This window comes from Egretta garzetta, unplaced genomic scaffold (assembly GCF_000687185.1).
Source record: "Egretta garzetta isolate BGI_Z169 unplaced genomic scaffold, ASM68718v1 scaffold330, whole genome shotgun sequence".
Classification (NCBI taxonomy): Eukaryota; Metazoa; Chordata; class Aves; order Pelecaniformes; family Ardeidae; genus Egretta; species Egretta garzetta.
The window spans coordinates 397555-408423 of record NW_009258275.1 but is presented as its reverse complement, the minus strand read 5'-3'; the positions used below and the strand labels follow the sequence as shown (position 1 = coordinate 408423).

The window sequence follows — 10869 nt, the reverse complement described above, 5'->3', positions numbered from 1 at the left end:
GGGGGGCCCCCCTGCCAGCTCCGGCTCTGCCAGTGCCCCCCCCCAGCCCCGTGAAAGCATTTTAATCAGAAGCTACGGAGCTAAATTGCGTTTCTCCAGCCTCAGCCTCCAAGGCGCAGCCCCGGCCCTGCCGAGCTTTCCCCTGCCGAGCACATTTTAAGCAGCTCCCCAGTGAAAAGCACCGGCGGCGGGGGATGCTCTGGGTGGGCAGGGGCACCCAGGGGACCCCAGCTCTGTTCCCCAGGGCTGCCAGGCGCCCGTTACTCAGCCGACGCAGGGACATCTCCCAAATTCCTGTTGGAAGGGGGCCGTCAGGCACTTTTACTAAGGCTGATGCATCTCCTGAGGGATTTCACCCCGGTCCTGCCCCGTGCACCCAGCGAGCAGCCCCCTGGCAACACCGAGGGCGCCTTCCCCCCCCTCCGCCATGGTTCCTAGCACATCGCGTGCCCCAGCTGCATGGTCCTTCCGAGAAGCTTCAACACAGCCACCTTACAGCGTCTCCTTCCCTTCCCCACCAAGAGGAGGTGCTTTTCAGAGCTGGGTCTTCGTTCCGTTTAAGCACCAGGTTGGGCTGGGAGCGGGAGAGACGGGAACAAGAGGCTCTGCCCTCCAGGTTTGCACAATGCATTTCTCCTTCCACTTACACGGTGCGCTTGGCCTAAAAAGAGAGGAACAAAAAACCTTGCAGTAATATTTACAAGCAAATTAGGCAGAGAACTGAGCTGGACATCACTGGAATACCAGCAAAGAGTCAGCTGGGCTTGGGGCGGGGAGGGGGCGTTCCTGATTTTCCTTGGAAATTAAAACTGCGACAGGCGGCTGCCGGAGCTGCCCCCTGGGACTCCAGAGCATAGCCCTGCTCCCAACCTGCCCCCTCTTTGCAACCTCCCTGGGACCACTGGGTTTATCTCCAGTTTATAAAGTGACTGCTGAGAGAGGTGGGGGCAACAGCATCTTCTTCCCCCACAAAAGAACGGGGTTTGAATTCCTGTGCCATGGGATTAGAAAAAAAAAAAAATCAAAGCTACGCTCGAAAGAAATAACAATTGCCATTTATTTATACTTAGCAGCGCTCCCTCGTGCAAACCTCAGCCCAAATGCCATTTCCAATAACACAACAAATTTTACAGTCCATAAAACTCTGTGCACCAAGGGGGGGGGGCGGGGAGGAAAAAAGCCCAACACGGAATCGCTTGCTCCTTCCCCGCGCCGCTTCACAGCATCGCTGTTTCCCACCTTGCCAGACCCCGGCCCCGCATCTCCCAGGCTCAGCGAGCCGGGGCCGGTCCCAGGAGCGGGGGTCGAGGCAGCCCCGCAGCCCCAAGGAGGCTTCGGGCTGATTTACCGTGGGAGCGCTCCGTGCCAGCAGATCGCCGTGCCCGCCGTCGCCCCGGTTATCCGTCAAACCAGCAGCTCGCTTTCGGAGTGCTGGTCCCCCGTCAGTCAGGAGTTATAGATCTACCCAGCCAAGTACGCGGGGGAATAATTGTGTGTTTGCTGCTCAGCCCTCTGAAATTCAAGGAGAAAATGAGATTTTGCTTGCTTGCTTTAGATCATGGGGTGTTCTTCCCTGCTGGGCTTATTTCAAAAGCCCCACTCCTCCCGTTCAGCTGCCAAACAAGTGCAGGGAGCTACCGGCGGCGTTACGACCGGCGCCCCTGGGGCTGGGGGATCGGCCCCTCGGCTGGCCGGCCCAGAGAGAAGTGGATTTGCAAAGCCTCACGACTTCACACACGGTTTTAAATAGCGCCTGGGTAAGAAGCACACTCCAGCCGAACGGAGACGCTCCCCTGGCTGCATTTAATCTCATTAACCCAGGAGCTGTTTGTGCGGGTTTGCTCAGCCCTCGCAGCGGAGGGAACGCGGCTGCAGCAGCCGGCAGGGAAGCTGCCTTCAAACACGGCTGAGATCAACCTCTCTGCTTTGACCGCCCCCGAGCAGGCAAACCCCTCCAAAAAAAATAAATTCCCCCAAGCAAACTCCTGTTTCTTTGGAATGAGGCAAGGAGCTCCCAGAAGCGCCGGCCCCTCGAGCAGGCGACGCTCGGCACGGCCAGGCGGCCGCTTCTGCGGAGCCCGAGCACGCAGCCCCCTGCGCCTTCGGGCAAAACACGGCGAAAATTTGCCGGCTCTCCCGCTTGGGAGCCAACCTCCGCTCCTCCTGCAGAAGAGCAGGAGCAAGGAGAAGGGAAGGAGCTGGGAAAGGGGTTTGCTCCCAGAGGAAGGATGGCAAGGGCAGGGGCAGCTCCAGCGCGGCAGAAAGCAGGATTTACAGCCCTCTGCCGCAGCCTTTCGCACCCGTATCGCGCCTCCAGCCAGACCGACTGAACTGAAGTGCTTCTTGGAACGAGCGGCCACCCGAGCCTTATTTACGCCAGGATCTTCCGAGTGACAGCACGAATAAACACCAGCAAAGAGGAGGCGTGCACGACCCCACGGCAGCCTGGCTGGGACAAAGGCACAACCCGCCTCTGCCAGAACTTGCTCGCCCTCCGAAAAAGTTCGCCATCCTCTGTCTCCCCTGGGCCTTCCCTAATGCGACCGTGCAGCTCCCCCACCACCTCCCTTTGGCCCTACCCAGGCTCTGGGCAGATGCCGGGGCTCAGACCCCAAGCCCCTCAGGAGCACTGCGCGACGGAGACGCTTCAAGCCCAGGTCTGGCTCCTCGGTCAGCAAAAGGCAAACCCGGGTGCTTGGTGGCATCCTGCAAGGGCCGAGCGCGGCAGGGACAGGGCAGAGCTCCCTCCGGATCCTGCCGACGCCGAAAAGCAGGCAGGAGCCCTTCGGCTCCTCTCTTGGCCGTGCCGGGGAGGCTAAAGCATCGCAGCCCTTGCAAATGGCTTCTGTGCCGAGCTGTGGGCCTGCAGCTTTTCCTGCCGCTGCCCGATTCCTCCTCCACTCTCTAGATGTCCTTGCTTGCTAAAGAAGACTTTAAAGCAAAAAAGCAAAAAAAAAGAAAAAAACCCAACCCAAACCCAAACTCCATTCCAGATGGTCTGGAGGAAAACTCATGTAATTTGCCAGAAAGCTAGGATTTGGCTTTCTCAGTCCTGAATTTCGAGCTCAGAAAGGTCAGACCTCCCATAGAGACAACTGCAGCGCACTCCACTCTTTTTCTCATCGCTCGATTCACAAGGTTTGCAATTCCAGCTCATTACCCAAACCCAAGACTGCTGCGCTCTTGTCAAATCCACTCCCGGCTCCTGCTTTCTGCCTCTTGTCAAGCCGAGACCACATACGCGGGGCAGGCGGGAGGCCGGGGCTGCGGCAGGGCTCTCCGCAGCAGCTGAATTCCGACCCAGCCTCATGGCCATAGGGTCAGACCCCGTCCTCTCACCGCCCCGGCAAAGGCAGGGGAAGGACAAGGAGAGGCGTCCCACGGAGCGGGTTAGCCAGTGTCTGAATAACGCCAAGATTTTTGGTGCAGAACGTGAGAAAAGAGCAAGTCAGGCGCTCTCTTGAACTTCAGCGGTGCTGGAGGGGGCCCGCTGGGCCACGTCTCGGCCAGCCCAGCCCAGTCCCACCCGTCTGTCTCCAGCAGCTCTGCCCCAGCATCCCCCTTCTCTGCTGTTGGGATCTTCAGGGCATGAACAAACCCGACCCGTTTTGGTCCTTGTAGGAGTTGGTGCTTGCAAGAGCTCCGCTCTGGGGCCACAGCTGGATGGATGGATGCCTTCTCAGCACTCGCTTCTTGAGATTCTGAGTATTTGTCACTTCTTTCCCACCTGGAAATATTCAGGAACCTCCTTTCAGGTGCTCCATCTGCATTCCCAGATCCTCCAGACACTACCGGGGTGGCGACCTGAATCAGAAACAACATCTCACAACCATCAGACGCTCCCGCCGGATGCTTTTGTCGTCTTCTCCCAGAGCTGGGCACCACGAGCACAGCGTACTGGGCGGCCGCTCCGCCAGCTCATTTACTCTGAAGGCAACAGCTCCCACAAAGCGTTTACAACACCCATCCAGCATTTTCTCTGCTCTTAGAATACCAGTAAAGAGCCCTGCTCAGTACAAGACAAGCCATGGGTTCGGCTCGCGCAGCTGCTGCATTGGTTTGTCCTCTTGCACGTCACCATAACCCTGCTGCCTCATCCCCAAGCCCCAAATCAGCCCCGAGAGGCTCTGATCCCAGGGACAGAGAGGTGGGGATGCTACGGGCTGCAGGACCTGCTACTCCAGGGCTGCCCACACCCAAGAAATCGTGCCTGTGTTCCCCGAGTGTCGACGAGGTCGAAGAGCAATCTCCCCGCCGCACCCCACGCCGGGCAGGGCCGGTTTCCCTCTCAACACTTCACGCAAGAGGTGAACGAGAAAAGACCAAAGAGAAACCAAAAGAAACAGCGCAGCCCAGTTCTGAAGCCCGGTTCTGAAGCCGGCGTCACATTTTCCAGGACAGGGCGAAGGCTTAGAAGTGACGCTCGCGCACCGGAGGGAAGCTGCCGGAAGCGGCGCTGGCTGGAAGGAGCCAGCGTTGCGTAGCCCCGGAGCTGCCGACCACGAGCACCTGATGGCAGAGCACCTGATGGGCTCCAGCAGAAAGGCGCGCTGGAAACACGAGGGGTGCTCCTCAGCGGCGTGGCAGAACGCTGGCAGGGTGCCCCGGAGGGTCCTGAGCTCCGGCGTTAAAAGCATTTACGAAAGATTGCAAGGATCTGCTCTGATGGTTCGTCCCGGTGACATACAGGGAAAATCAACTTTTAGAAATCAAAGCCTCATGCGGGAAGCAGATGTGCCAGCAGTGATAAGGCAAAGCAAGAACCCAAATTTCAGCTTTGCGCAGATTAGACATTAAAATGAACTCAGTTATTTCATGCCATATGCAAATCTTTACCAGCTGTCAGCTCTGTAGTCACCAGAGACGAAATGTAATAACTAAACGAGAACAAAAACGCAGCGAGGATCGGGTTCTGCGGAAGCCTGGTTATGAGCAGGCTCCTGCCCCGGGGAGCCCGCTGCCCACGGCTGGCAAGGCACGTGGCCCAAAGGCCAGCAGGAGCCTCAATTAAACGTCTGCAAATAAAGTAACTACAAAAAAATGAGGCTGCTGCTTACTCCTGACATGCAAGGCTTCGCAGGCGAGCTGCCGGTTTGTGCGCGATCTGTCACTAATTTGTAGGGGGACTAATGAGTGACCGAGCCCTCCCGGAGCGGAGGCCAGGTAGCCACCAGGCATCTTCCCAGCCCACAGCTCAACTGGAGAGCAAAGGCCCCCCCCCATCCTCGGGCTGTCTCTGCTGGCCCTGGATACACAACACAGATGTGGCATCAGCCAGGAGCACAGACAAAGGAGGAACATTCCTGTTTCCCAGTAGAGTAAAAAGCCCTGGAACGCTGATCCCCACCAAAGCAGAGAGCAGCACTGCTGGCCGAACCACGGCCCCGTCCCTGGGGGAGCTGCACTCAATTATGACCCAGCCTTGGCCGCTGACCAAAACCTTCAGCAAGCACCAGCTCCACTGAAGGAATTCCACAGACCTCTTCGCTCTTGCCTCGAAGCCATTTGCCCCGTCTGGGAAAAATGGCAATCTTAGAAATGCATCCAAAACGGACAGACCTCTGAGAAAAGGGAAGCACCTCGCTGCTCCGTGGCTCCGCCAGCCAAAGCAATGGATGTGCCAAGCCCTTCGGGACCCAAATTGCACCCCCGCCGCCCACGCTGTGAGCTGGGGTTTAGGCTCGCCCGGCGGTAGCTGATCCTCAGAGCGCAGATGCAATCTGCAGCTTCTGGAGACGGGGGAAAGGCAGGCGGGGAGGGCAGAGCGAGGGAGGGCAGGGAGCCAGAGCCGGCCAGGGGCTGACACCCACCGCTGCGGGGAGCGGGGGGCAGGCAGAGGGGTGCAGGCGTGCCATTCCGGTACCGGAAAGCAGGTAACGAGTTGGCTATGAGACAAGAAACGATACCGAGGGTGCTTCGTCAGATCACAGATCACACAGATCACCAGCGCTGACGGACGAGGCGCACGCCTGCCCTAGCTGCACCATATGCATTTCCACGGCCTCCGCATTGCGTCCCTGGGGAAAGGCGCAGCTCGGCTCTGCTCCACCCGCATCCCGTAGGACAAGGCGGGGATGGAGCCGGCACGGGAGCATCAGCACAGCACGCTCAGCTTTTCCCATCCCTTCACCCAGCCCCGAGTGGAGCCTGCCGCAGCCCACCCCGGCGTCGCCCCTTTGGGGAACGGGCAGCCAGCAGCGAGGGCTCAGGGAGGGATGGGGTGAGCCCAGCGCGGGGCCGGGGCTCTGCTGGCATCGGCAGAGAAGAGCCACAGGTGTACGGTGCAGCGAGGAGCTTCCATGCAACACCCGAGAGCTTGCGAAAGCAGCTCACGGCGCTCGCCCTCCATACCAGCACGGAGAGAGATGTGGAGCTCCTGCTCCAGCCCAGCCTCTTCCCGCTGAAAGCCATAAAGCCCCACAGATTTAAGATTCCATCTCCAAAGTAATTAAATCCAGGCGTACAAAGTGAAATGTTTAACAACTCTGAGCTTTGCGGAGCGCTGGAGGACCCTGATAAAGATGGAGTTACACTGCTGGTAGTAAACAGGGGCTGTTCTCTGCGCTGTTACTGGCAGGGGGGAGAAGGGAGCCCGAGTTTTAATTTGGGGGAATTTCAGAGGACGCATTTTATTTAGCAGCATGCAGGAAAACAGAGTGCCATGGAAAGCTGTGAACCACACACACTCTTTTTTTCCCGTATTTCCAAGAGGGCTCTCGAGTCGGCGCCTGAGCTCTGCTGAGAAGAACACAGATTGCTTTGCAAACCTGCTTCTTCCAGCTCTTTCCTCGCTTGTTTCTGAGTGTAGGTGCTGGGAAAACAGTCTGCTTTGGTTTGTATTTTTAACAGTCAGCACATGTAAAGAGCTGCTTGAATACCCCAGGCTCCAGGAGCCTTTGGAAACTTAGATTCACAGAGAAGCAAAGCCAGAGCGGCCGGCAGTTACAGAGGCCTCTGCTCCAGAGCCCCTGCTTCGCTTCCAGGGATTTAGGAACTTAAATAGCTCTTAAAGACTGCGCTCTGGGAGCACCCTTGCTATCAAACACTGCCCAGGGCAGCCCCAGCTGAGCAGAGACCTTCGCAGGCAGCCTGCACCGGTCAAAAGACTGAAATGTTGGTGATCAGCCCAGGACCAGGACACACTGGCCTCCAGCACCCAGCCTGGACTGGGCTTGCTCGCAGCCCCCCAAGCATCCCCCCACACCCCTGCCATCCCATCCAGCTGCCTCTCCAGCATCCCTGCACTGGCTGCCGTTACCATGGTGACCGAGCATCGTCCCCTCTCCTGGTACCTTTAAGGAAAAATGTCGCCCTGTTCAGCAGTCACCCGTGGCCCTCCGTAGCACACGGCTGTCCCCAGGCCACTCGCAGATTCTGCCTCTCCCCTGGCCGCATCCTGCGCCCAGGGCTCTGGTGGGCAGCAGCAGGACATCCTGGTCCCTCAAGCTGAAGCAGGCAGGACAGGGAGAGCTGCCTGGGAGGAAGCACCGCCAGCCGGCCAACACCGATGGCTCCACTCTCAGCTGCCAGAAGCCTCCTGCAGCTGAACATCACCAAGAAAAAAAAAAATAAATAAAGCAAGAGTAATGAGGACCAAGTCATTCCCAGATCTAAACTGTGTGGGTTTTTAAAGTCAGGACCAAGAAGGGAAGAGCTTGAGGGCATCCGAGACTAGAAGAGGATCCCCTGAGCACAGAGCACCCAAGCATGGTGCCTGTGGCCACCAGGGCCACCACTGCCTGCAGCCAATGGCCCAGACATCCCCCCAAGCACAGGCACAAGCCCCCGGCGGTGCCACCCTCATGCTCCCCACCCACGGGAAGGGCCACCTTCAGCCAAGTCTGTCCTACCACCGCATTAGCGAGGAGAAGTGCCGCCCCCGAGTCCGACAAGCTGTTGCCTTGCCCTCCCAAATCTCAGCGGGACACCCGCTAAGCTCTGACAGCTGTCAGTGCCTTTGCAGGGGGCGAGCCGAGAATCTTACAAGGTAAAATAGCTCCTTTTGTAATCTGCTCCTACAAAACACCTACCCTCTTGCCTGTTTTAGCCTGCCTTGTCCTAGATTATAAGCCCTGGAGACAGCAAGCGTGCAGGGTTTTAACTATTAAGCGATGCATCTTGCAAACGTGTCCCTGCTGCGACACAGACAGCTCTCCACCCTTCTCTGCCAGGCTGCGCAGCGAGCGCTGCCCCGATCTGACTCCTCCTCTGGCACCTGGAAAGGACCAGGAGGTTGTTTGCACCCCAGCGTGGCTACCAGGGAGCTGCTCATCCTCGTGCCGCGTCCTAAGCGGGTTTCCGTGCTCCCCAAAACCCAGTCAGAGACCGATTAAGCTAGGCGCAGCGTGCCAAGAGGATGGACAGCGGGAACACGCGCCTGCATAGACTTTGACGCTAAATCCCTCTTAACAAGCATCGCTTTTGTGCGTTTTTAGCTGAACACCCCCCACACACACTCAGCCAGAGGAGCAGGGAGGTCAAAGCAAGAGATTAGCTAAGCACCTTACCCCAGAAGCCCTCGTTATCCCAGGAGGTCTCCACTACCTCCTGGAATCAATTAAATGGACTGGAGCTGGGGATACCTGGCACTTCACAGGATCAAAACGCAGAGAGGAGAAGGCGGGAGGCAATTCCCCTTCTGGTACTGACATGCAAATCATAGCTGCAGTAGTTCATGGGCTTAATATATTTCCAGATTAGTCAAGTGTATGTGGCAGTTAGTCCCAAATGACTCTTATTACAGAGTCACCATTCCCACCTCGGCTCTGAGGACAGGCTGGAGACGAGCGTGCAGCTACTCGCCTTACTCCTCTCCCAAGCCCCCTCTGAGGCCGGGCTCCCATGGAGTTTGGGGACTGGGAGTAAATGGCTGAGAAGTCCCTGATGAGGGTCAGTGGTAGAGGCAGACTGAGGGCCCTGAGAAACGTCCTCTTCAACCTCGGGATCATGTATGACTGCAGCTTTCTACAGCCCTCAGCTTCTGTAGCGCCAACGTTTCTTACTCCGAGGCAGGACAGCCAGCAAGAACAGGAACTGCCACGAGAAACAATGTTCTCTCCCCCCAAATACGTTGGGTTTTTTCCAAGTTTTCAGCTTTGCTCCCCGTTCTCCACAGCTCCCAGCACCATGACTGAAAACTCTTCACAAGTGCTACAACGGGGAGGCATCCCAAGCGCTGCCATTTCCACCTGGGGACGGTACCAGCCTGTGCCGCCTGCTGTGAATGGTTATTTCTGTGCCCCGCAGCCTTCCAGACCTTCAAACCAGCGCAGCTGATTGAAAAAAACGTGCTGACCACAAGAGCAATAATGAAAGAGCTTTTCTTCCAGGCAGATGGGACTCCTTATTCCCTTCCTCCCTCGAAATCGCATCCCTCATTACGCCCAGACATTGCAGAGCGGCCTTGCTCGGGACCTGCTGGTTGAAACGAGCTTACTGGTCTGATGTCCCAGCTTAGCTGAACCAACGTCGCGCTCAGCTGCAGCACTGCTTTGAAAGTTTTCCTTTTGTCCATTTATTCCCAGTGCCGCAAACCAATCTGTCTGAGCAGCTCGTTCCTCGTTATTCGTTAAGAGAGCCAAAGCAGCCCTCTGTTCCTGCACCCTCTCAGAGCTTTGTTTGAGCTATCTATTCGGTCTTCTGTTTGTGCTTCGCAGTGTTTGCACCGAGAGCTTGAAATTGTTCACTTAGCCTTGAACCCCCCCTCACTCCGTGTCTTTGGTTTGCAGCTAGAAGTAATCACCGCCAGTGCAATCTAGCTCTTGCTTTTTGCTTACCCTTCTATTTTCTCTTTAATTAAAAATCCCTTTGGTCTTTGCACTGCTCACTAGCACTTGGATCCAGGACGTGGTTTCTGTTTGCCTTGCAAACGGCGCAGCAGAGAATGTCAAAACCGTTTTTCACAGCAACCTTGCTTTGACCTGGGTGACAGCTTTACCGCCAGGCATTTGATCTCTTCACTTGCCCATCTGTTCATCGATTAAAACCCCTCACTTCAATAGGCAATGCTGTCTCTGCATCCAGTAGCTTCTCTGGAGAACAAGACCCTCCTACGGGCAAGGAGCCTTTCCCAAGTGCAGCTCCTCAAACAGATCACTGCCTCCTCACTGCCTTGCTTTAACCCAATGACTCAAGGGCAACCAGTAGCCAGCAAGCCCAAGAGCACAGGAAAGAAAAAGAGGTGAAACCCGGGCTGGAGGGGGACAAAGAGAGCCACCAGGCAAGAGCACAGGAAAGAAAAAGAGGTGAAACCCGGGCTGGAGGGGGACAAAGAGAGCCACCAGGCAAGAACACAGGAAAGAAAAAGAGGTGAAACCCGGGCTGGAGGGGGACAAAGAGAAGCCACCAGGCAAGGCTCACGGGGGACGCTGGGCCTGCAGCGTTGCACCTTCAGTTGCCCGGCAGCATGGCCGGACTCGAGACTGGAAGGGGAGGGCAGATAAGTCCTTCATTCTGCAAAGATTTTTTTTTTATATTTTTTCCTTTTAACATATGGCCCAGGAAAGCCAGAAAGAAGCAACGCTAACATTTCTGCCTTATCACATCTTCCAAATTTATGTCAGGTAAGATTATCACAAGGGTCAGCCCAACAGCCACCCTCAGCCACAGCACAGTGCAAGCTTCAGGGAAAGGCAAGGTCTGTGCTGCCAGCCGCCGTCACACCTCATCAGCAATTGATCCCCAAAACCTCCTCAGCACACAGAAAGGCGATTTTTATCCCAGCACAAACAGTTCCAAAAGGAAACCAGAGCCTTACTCAACCTTAAAATATGTTTTTTGTGATCACTGTCTCTAAAAGCAGAAAGCGTAAAGGTCCAGGGGAGAGACTGCAGCACGCTGGGAGGTTTCTACGGAGCAGCGAAATGAGTC

At 56.6% G+C, this 10869-nt stretch overlaps 1 long non-coding RNA gene across 1 annotated transcript; it reads right to left on the bottom strand.

The window, feature by feature from the left end:
- Window positions 1–94: 94 nt before the first annotated feature.
- On the bottom strand, window positions 95–10863 carry LOC118451998. The gene is made up of 3 exons (XR_004841625.1): window positions 8508–10863; window positions 7293–7543; window positions 95–661 (listed from the first exon to the last, which is right to left on the bottom strand). It is a non-coding gene; the product is annotated as an uncharacterized LOC118451998 (long non-coding RNA).
- Window positions 10864–10869: the final 6 nt, after the last annotated feature.